Raw genomic sequence first — 10595 nt, 5'->3', positions numbered from 1 at the left:
CATCTGCGCCGCGTCACCAAGACTCCAGGAGTATCACGCCGCTACCAGCTCTCCTTTCACACATTCAACGCCGAGTTTCAAGGCACTCCATCCCTCATACAACAACCGCAACAACGTGGATGTTTGGGACACCAGAAAAATAGCAAATAAGGCATTAGTTTAGTTCGAGTAGGACTCAGAAATCAAGCTAAAATAGTTTATTTTTTAGTATAAATACATGTAATCAGTTCATTTGTACACTAGGAGTTGATACGAAATAAAAGCAGAAACTTTCGAGCAAAATCACGAGCACTATCAAGGCAAAGCATAAACGTTTTTGAGATTTTGAAAGCAACAGAAGGTAAAGTTTGTACCTTTTTTTCATTTTGAGGCTTGCATGCGTTCGTTTCGTTGTTCTTAACTCGGAAAACCACTAGAAACAAACGTTTTGGCCGATGAACGAAGTGAGGCCTTTTATTTTTTCGAAACCTATTTCCTAGATCCGCATTTTTCGAGCCGATTTTTTGAGAAACCAGTTGGATTTCTGGACTGAGGGAAGAGAGTGGTCTTTAAAAAAGACGGGTTTTGTGGTGGACCACCGCCGATGAGCGGCGGCGAGGCGGTGGCCACCATTTTCAGGCGGCGGTGCACGGCTCTTGTTCTTGAATCTCAAGAACACTTGCGAGAATTTTTGAGCCAAAGGGGGAGTGTTTTCGTGGGAGGATAAAGGAAATGAGAAATTAGAAAAGAAATTTGGTTTTATAGTAGACCCATCAGACGCCTAACCCGACCCGTGACCTCGTCTGACCCGCGTGTTTTAAATAAGAAGGGGGTTCGCGTTTTGGTCCCCCAGTTTTCAAAGTGTTTAATTTAGCCCCCTAATTCAATTTTTAAAACCCAATTCAATTCTAATTTGGCCCCAATTTTTATCTTTTCTTTCATAACGGTCCCTTATGTATTATTTTCATATTTTTATTTATTTCTTTTTGATAATTCGTATTATATATATATATATATTAATTAATTTTATTCTAATATTTTTTTATTTTAATGTTTTTTAAAGTTATTATATATATATATATATATAATATATATATTTATAACTATTATATTTATTATTATTTTACTATTAACGTATATAAATATATTTTTCTCTTTTGTCACTATTATTATCATTATATGTATATTCTTTATTGTATTTTTTTTATTTTACCTTTTTTTAAACATATGTATATATATATATTCTCTCTCTCCATCTTTATTTATTTATTAATGTGGATCTTTTAAAGTTTATTTATATGTATTTATATATCTATTTTTTTTCTCGTATATATATAATGTATTCATTATCTTTCTTTTTAATGTACCATAGCTTATTATCATACATATATTGTTTTCATATTTTATTTTTCTTTTGTTTTGTTTTTTTTTTTTTTTTTTTTTGTGTATTTGCTTTTGTTTTATGTTTTCATATTTTTTTATTCTTTTTTTTTTACTTTGTTACGTTTTTACTCACGTTACCCTTTTATTTAGTTTTGCTTTATTTTTATGTCTACTTATCTCATTATTTCTCGTTTCTGTTTGTTCTCATATTTACACGTTTTTAACTTAATTTAATTTTGTACTACACTATGAATCTAACATCACTATCTTTTTAAAGGCACATTTTCAAATCAATCTAAGGTAAGCCGTTGTGATCGTTATTTTACCTTTTAATTTAAAGTTATGTTTTTCTTAACTAAAGACAACTGAAAATTATATAGTACCGAAATGGCAGTTCAAGGGTGTTAACCCTTCTTTGACTGTAACCGACTCCCGAATCCGACATATCACTGGTAAGACGCAAATCAGGTAAGATGGTGTCCGATCTACCTAAATAACGTTTTAAAACAATCGGTGGCGACTTCAATTCATTTAATCCAAGTCGAAGCCCAATTTCCGAGTCCAACCGAAAGACGGTTCCGACAACTGAAATTCTTTGTTTTTTTATTAAGTAGAGGGGTATTACGATATTAATTTAAATAATAATATTTGAACCCACATAAAATAAGATAACATAAACATTTTAATAACTCAATCAATTAATAGATATCAAATTATTTAACTTTGAGTTGAACACAAATAAAAATGCATGGCAAGTTTGTTCTAGTTTAGGCCAACTTAACGAAGTAATACCATTTCTTGGACTGATGGCTATGAAGAGTAGGCCCTTTTAATGTTTGTGTTTAGACTTGAAAGATTTAGGCTATGTTTGTGATTAAGCTTTAAGCTTGTATCAATGCTTGGCAGTCGAACGAATTTTTATTGATTAAAAGAGTGGATTTATATATTAACTTTTTATTAAATTTAATTAGTTATTGTTAGTAATTATACGAGCGTTAATTATCGTTCTCTTCCATATTTTTATATTCTTTCTTCCATCAATTTTTTGAATAAGTGTTTATTAACCATTCTTAATATGTTACGATTGAGTTATGATAAAACTTGTTATCAACATGTTATGATTTATTATGAAGAGTTAATGGTGTTTATTCTTCACCATCAACAATAAAGGTTATATATTCTTATTTTTAAGTTGTTAGGTTAGTTGTTTTTTTTTCTTTTATGGTCTTGGTTTTGTTATTTAATAATTTTTTTATGATAAATTTTTAAAAATATTTGGTTAACAAGAAATGAGAAGATGTTCATTGAAAAAAAATTAATCTCAAACATCTATTTATGCTCATCCAGCTGTCTTAAATCTGTGTAAAACTAAAAATAATTTATATTGTGTAAATAGATTTTAACCTGAGTATTTATTTTGATTATGCTATTGGTTATTTAGATATGTTTCACTCTAATTGGTTTTGTCTCAACTAGCTTTGATGCTGGACTAGACTATGGGTGCCTTGCGTTCTACGTCTTTTATGATCCTACTGCTTTGCAACTGTCAACGACTTGTTTCCTCTTATCTCAGTCCAACAGCGATAGAAATAAATGTGATGTATGAGCTCAGAATTTTTTGGCTAGTTATGATCTACCTAATATAAGTATAAAGGAACTTCGTTACTATAAATGTTAATATTTTTTAATATTTTCAGTAGAGTGCTACTTAAAATTAAAATGTTATTTTTTTTATTGGAAATGTTAATTTCGTAACTTAAAATGAATATTTCTTATATTAGCATTTTTGGTATAAAAAATAGCATTTTAATTAGAGCCCGATATTAATATTTTCGGTAGAAAAAAATAATATTTTAGTTAGCGCTCTACCGGAAATGTTAATAACATCTTTTTTTAGCCTTATATTAAGCTGCTTTTTCCTTAGACATTCCCGATTTTTTTTGTATTTTGATTCGATCATTTTTAGTGGTTTCCATTTTTTTGCATGCAATTTGTATTTTTATTCTGGGTGTGGCATGCATCACTCAGTATTTTAATACTCACATACTTATCAATTCTATTTGTAACACAAAACGTGACTTTTATTCAATTTCAACTATTATAATATTTATGATATTTCATATCATCGAAACAAGTAATTTAAAATTAAATTAAATTAATTAATACAATCAGTTTTAAAAGTTGATATGGGATAAGCATAAAATTTAAATTTCATTTAAAAAATTGCAATCAATGTTTGTGTAGTCAAACTACTGAAATAAGTTAAGAATTAAATGATTCAAGCTAGTCCATGGACCATATATATGAACTGGTTATTCGCCATGAACGTGAAAAGGACAAAATAATCTATTTGATACAACTAGCAGTAGTAGACTAAAATTGGTGATATAAAGCATGTGTTATCTTCTGTATTTCTGGGCTGCCAAACGCAGGATGATTGTGGTCCTTTCCTCGTTGTTTTCACATTAGGGTATAGGGTGACATAAACCAAGAGTATTGTTTTGGGTGAACTCAAGAGGTTTGTCATTTTTGCCCAAAATTGGTTATTGAGAGGGTAAAGCATTAATGTACATGCATGCATATTGGTGAAGACTTTATTAGAGCTGGTTTATTTGAAAATGTTGTCTATTTTTAACATTTATTTCTTTGACAAATATGGATTTCTTCAACGAAAACAACGTGAGGCTAATCCCTTACAAAGTTGCAAGTATAGGGGTGTATTACAAAATGCATGATTTATATTTTGGGGGGATAAAATACATGTTAATGTGGACATTTATGTTTATTTTCAGAATTACGAATCAGTGGACTTGTTATTTAATAATAAAGAAATGAGATATTGGACGCACGACAATTTCTCTCCAAGCCCAAGGGTTGATTCAGTCTCCCAACACCGACTTCCATTTATTGGAGGGCCTACCTTAGCCAGACTTAGTGCAAGAGGCAAAATTTCACTTGTCGGCTTATAAAACGCGGCGGGTAGTTCTGGTGTGCGGCGCTTAAAAAACGGTTAATATATGACGTGATCGGTTAAATAAGTGATCGGTTAAAATTTAGATCGGTTATGTTATATTATTTAACCGAAAATATTATCAAGTACAATAACATATTAGGTAACGTTTATATAATGTAATAGATAGCGCTTATATAATAAAATAGGTATTTAACCGGAAATATTATCAAGTACAATAACATATTAGGTAGCGCTTATATAATGTAATAGGTAGCGCTTATATTGACATATTTTATAAGTAAATCGGTATATTTATACCGGTAACATTGCAAATTTACCTATTACATTATAATTATCGGTTTCGATATTTTTTTGATCGATACTTTTTATAAATGTATCGACACTATATGCGTTCACCTTTTGTCATTTATACACCGGTTTTATCATATTTTTACATGTTATATTATTATGGATCGATACATTTTTATAAAGTATCGACACTTTATTGGCGCTATAACTTCTTCTCTTATTAATTCCAAAAGTGTCGATACTTATAATAAATTATCGACACTTTCAACATATCCGGTAGCGCTTTACCTGTTTTGTCATTTCGAGACCGGTTTTGTCATATTTTTACATGTTATATTGTTATGGATCGATACATTTTTATAAAGTATCGACACTTTATTGGCGCTATAACTTCTTCTCTTTTAAATTCCAAAAGTGTCGATACTTATAATAAATTATTGACACTTTCAACATAACCGGTAGCGCTTTACCTGTTTTGTCATTTCGAGACCGGTTTTGTCATATTTTTACATATTATATTGTTATGGATCGATACATTTTTATAAAGTATCGACACTATATTGGCGCTATAACTCTTCTATTTTAAATTTCAAAAGTGTCGATACGTATAATAAATTATCGACACTTTCAACATAACCGGTAGCGTTTTACCTGTTTTGTCATTTCGAGACCGATTTTGTCATATTTTTACCTGTTATATTGTTATGGATCGATACATTTTTATAAAGTATCGACACTTTATTGACGATATAACTTCTTCTCTTTTAAAAAAGGTAAAATTTACCTAATATGTTGAAAGTATCCATACTTTTTATAAAAAGGATTCATACTTTTTTTAAAGTTATGTAATTTATGTTTCAATTTTTTTAATAGTGTTTCATGTTTTCCACCAACAATATTAATTTAATAATTTTATTTACACAAAAAATTATTTGATTGTTTTGATATTTTATAAAATATTATTTAAAATTTAAATTTAACAATATGTTTAGGTAGAAAATGTATTGACACATATTTAGGTAGTTATTGTGCATACCTAAATATGTACTGCGAATTTAATGTTGTACCCACCCTTTAACTACCATTACCAATACCACATCCTATTGAAAAGCAGCACGACTGAAACATGTTCAAAATGAACCTTTGCTTACATCTCCACCAACTCCGGGACCACTGAACTTGCACAACAAAATTTTTGCCATGGATCATACTGATGTAGACAATGTTAAGCCAACCGATGAATGCCATGAAGTACATAATGTTGATGAATCTAACAGATTGGTTGGTCAGCTCTTCTGTTCACGTGATCAAGCTTGGTACTTTTACAAGGGATTCGCACGGGAACATGGGTTTAGTGCACGTAAGGGAACAACACGGCTTGACGTGGAAGGGAATGTGAAGACACAAGAATTTTGTTGTTCCAAAGAAGGGTTTCGAGGATCAAAAGTCAATACTGTTGATCGTCAACGTACTCATACGCCAGTCACAAGAACATGATGTAAGGCTAGAGTCTTAGTTACAGCAACAAATACAAACGATCAGTGGGTTATAAGTAAGTCTGATCAGAAACATAATCATGCATTGTGCACACCTGCTATGACACCATTTATGCGTTCTAATAGAGCTGTAAGTAAGGTTGATATCGATGAGATAACAATATTGAAAGGGGTCGGTGTTGGCACGTCACAAGTAATGAACTATTTAACGCAGCAGGCAGGGGGCTATCATAATGTTGGATTTACACATAAAGACCTCTACAATGCACTTCAAAGAGGTAAAGCAAAGGAAATCGTCGATGGGGATGTGAATGCGCTTATTGCCTACTTTGATTATAAGAAACATGATGATCCCGATTTTTTTATGACATACTCGGTAGACGAATCGGGGGCATTGTATAATCTTATTTGGTCGGATTCTACATCGAGATCGGATTACACATGCTTCGGTGATGTAATTGCGTTCGACACAACGTACAAATATAATTTGTATGGTCAACCAATTATGCCTATTGTCGGTGTCAATCATCACCATAACACAATTGTGTTTGCCACTGCCATAATCGCTGACGAGACGTCTCAATCTTTCGAGTGGGTGCTACATAATTTTTTAAAAGCCATGATAAATAAATCACCTATTTCAGTTGTCACCGATGGGGATAGGGCAATGCAGAGGGCTATCAGATCTTTACTATCATTGTAAGGTTCAATGAAGTACATATATCCGGACTTCGTTTGTATTCTTTACTATCATTCATTGACTGTGTGATGTAAGGTTCCTTTTCAACATCACTCATCGAATTCCATTTGGACCTCACATCTTTTGTCACCTAATATTAAACATAAACGTTTCTTAATCAATACATTAACACTAAATAATACTCAATGTCAATTTCATTTTACATACCGAACCGCTCTGTGTGACATCTTCCTTCATCCTTTTGCATTCGGCCATACTGTCAACATTTAAAATTTGTAATCAATTTAAAGTTTATCGATACTTTAATCCAATTACCATTTCAACAATAATAACAAAAAGACATTGATACTTACTAGAAGTACATATATCCACCCTTTGGTTACTTTCGAGTCTCGGCCTCAATTTCAAAGTCATATGCGCCACCAACAATTTTCCAACCCATTGACTCCATTTTTCCTAGCCTTTATATATCAGTTTACGCAAATCAAATTATTTTGTTACATACACTTTATTCAATATACAAATATAGATAACTACTCTTGTGGTAAAACGGTTTTCTTCAAAAGAATTTGAATGGCCACTACAAAATGTGTCGGCACATTTATACAACCTATAATATCATTTTCTACCTATAATATTTCATAAAAGTGTCGACATTTATATTTTTCCTTGAATATCACTTTCTACCTGCAATCGGTCTCAAATGCTTCTTTACTCCAAAACCTCAAACAACACATAAAAATCCTATCGCGATTATTGTAATAATAAAAAATTAGGGTTTAGACAACATACTTTTCGATTCGACTGCAGCAACAAACAAACAAACTTCGCTTTAGAAACGCCTTCTGAAATGCAGCAACAATTACGTTTCGATTTCAAAAACTCGTCCGTTCTATATATTTTCAGAGGATATTTAGCTATGACCTTTATAATTTCATTGGATATGTTATTTATATTTAATCGATACAAATACAAAAGTGTTGATACTTTTATGTCAGGTGTCGATACTTTCGAAAGGATAATTACGTATTTCTTTGAAAGTATCGATAATTTATTACACGTACTTACGAAAGTATCGACACTTTTAATATATCCGGTATCATTTTACCGGTTTTATCATTTTGATACTGGTTTTATCATATTTTTACTTGTTATATCGTTGTTTGATCGATACATTTTTTTAAAATATCGACACTTTATAGGCGCTAAAACTGCTTCTCTTTTAAATTCACAAAGTGTCGATCCTTATATAAAGTTTCGACACTTTCAATATATCCGATAGCGTTTTACCGGTTTCATCATTTTGATACCAGTTTTATCATATTTTTACATGTTATATCGTTGTTGATCGATATATTTTTTGAAAGTATCGACACTTTATAGGCGCTAAAACTGCTTCTCTTTTAAATTAACGAAGTGTCGATTCTTATATTAAAGTACCGACACTTTAAATATATTCGGTACCGCTTTACCGGTTTTATCATTTCAATACTGGTTTTGTCATAGTTTTACATGTTATATCGTTGTGGATCGATATATTTTTAATTTGGATCGACACGAACCGACAAGTTAAGTTTGCCGGTTGCACAATTTTTTAATATTTCTTTATGACTTAGACCTACTACATTATTATTAGTCAACATTTCTGGTAGCGCTAAACCGAATTTGTTAAATATCTTTTAATATATCCGGTAACGTCGTATATTAACCCGCCGTTCCTGAGACATTCCCAAACGCGGCGAGTTATTAGAGGAGTCTTGAAAAAAAAATCTTTTAAAATTATTTAATTTTTAAATTCAATAAACTGAATAAAAAATAGTATAAATAAAAATTTATTTAAAATAATTACAAATAATCAATTTATTTAATGAAAAAGAGCAGATTAATCTGTGGAGAAACAATCACAAATAATTCAAAATAATTTAGAAAAAACAAAATACTTATTAAAACTAAAAAAGTTTTATATAAAAATTAATAAATTTAATTAATCATGAAAAAAATCTACTAATTGAGGTTGGGATGGTAAAGAATTTATCTCCAGATAATAAATAGATATTATTTATCCACTCATTGAGGTTGGGATGGTAAAGAATTTATCTACAAGATAATGATCACCGGCTCAATTTACTAATTAAGTAGGTCCCTTTGAAAGTTGGGTGTCTTTTGAAACAAAACTTTATGCCTTAATTAAACCCAATTATCACACCTTGAGTGCATATATTTAATGAGTATGGTTTAAGTGCCTCACGTAGGCATGTCTTGCTTTTCACATAGATGTATCCGAAAGTGTCAGTCAATCAATCTTACAAAGCTTTTTCTTGAATATTTTTCCTAAAAGTTGAATATGCTTGTGTGTAAAGGCGTGAGAGAGATTAGTGCCACAAAACCCTAATTTTCCACACCATTAGTGGTGGGAAAAAGTAACTTTTCTCCCTCAAACTTATTCTAAGTGGGCTTCCCCCCCTCTTGTTCCTAACTCTTTAAGGATTCCAAAAGTAAAGGAAAAAATATAGATGCCACATACTTTCAAGCAAAGCTTTTGAGGTGGGGGATTTGGCATCTTCTAATTGCCTCCTTTCATCTTTCTCATTTTTTAATAAAATAATAATCATAATGTTTTATTTCATAAAACGACAAAGTCAATTTCCATAACCACTAGTTGATTATAAATAACCAAATCTCAAATTAGCTAATTCAAGGTCATAATTTTTTTCAAATAAAATGCACCATTAGTTATAATATAATTTGAACATTTTCCCTTTGTTGGAATAACAACTAACATTAAATTGGAACCCTTTTTTCTTCTAAAAGTGACTGTACCCATCTTCTATTGCAAAAAGGTAGGGGGAATCAATGGTTATCTTTTGCTTGATTGGTGCTCCATCTAATAAAAAAAGGGGGGAGGTATTTGGAAAAGTCTAGTTGCTTTGAGTGCACGAAGGTACCATAACTTTATAGATAAAAGGTGGTGGTAGCTCTCATATGGTGTGAGTGACTTTGTTGTTATGTTTATGTTTGCTTAAAGTTTGACCTTTCATGACATGATTATCATCTCTTTATTATACATGTGTGTGTGATAAGTTAAAATGTGGGGTTTGGCTTGCACTAGTGAAAGGAGTTATGGGACCCTTTGTCTCATCATATGCCATCAATTATACTTTGGATGAGGCTTTTTTTTTACTATTATTCACCCCGACAGATGATCACGAATTAATCAATTCTGATTTTTGAGGAAAAAATATTTGTTTATGTTTTAACAACTTAAACAAAATGAGTCTTCGAGCAATTAGATGAGAAAGGGAAATGGAAAGAGCTTTTTTTTTTCTTTTAATTATCGGTGTTTAATTCATTGATCGACTAATCCGACTCAAAAATTATAGAAAATGAAACAACTTTTTGAATCATGGTTATTATATTATTGATGGGGGTGGTATGGTAGGAGAAACAAACTTTTCTCTTGTGAAGGAACCAACAAGAAAGCAAGGAAACATCTTTTGATAATGATGGTAAGATAAAACAATTTTAATTTTAGAGAGAGAGAGAGAGAGAGAGAGAGATGGTTTGATTCAAATGTAATGGAAAGAGATCTAGGAAGGTTTGAAATATGGGGGGAGGCTAATGAGGTTACCTTTTAGTATTTTTGTTTGTTTAATTGAAAGGGATTGTTACGGCATCATATGCTTAAGGAGTGGGTTTGCAAAGAGACAAAACAAAGGAGCTTCCCCTAGAAATTTCTTCTTCCTCAATAATATATAAAAAATGTTGCAATATTGAA

This window comes from Hibiscus syriacus, unplaced genomic scaffold, assembly GCF_006381635.1.
Source record: "Hibiscus syriacus cultivar Baekdansim isolate YM2019G1 unplaced genomic scaffold, ASM638163v2 tig00110202_pilon, whole genome shotgun sequence".
NCBI lineage: Eukaryota > Viridiplantae > Streptophyta > Magnoliopsida > Malvales > Malvaceae > Hibiscus > Hibiscus syriacus.
This window is presented reverse-complemented; position numbering follows the sequence as displayed.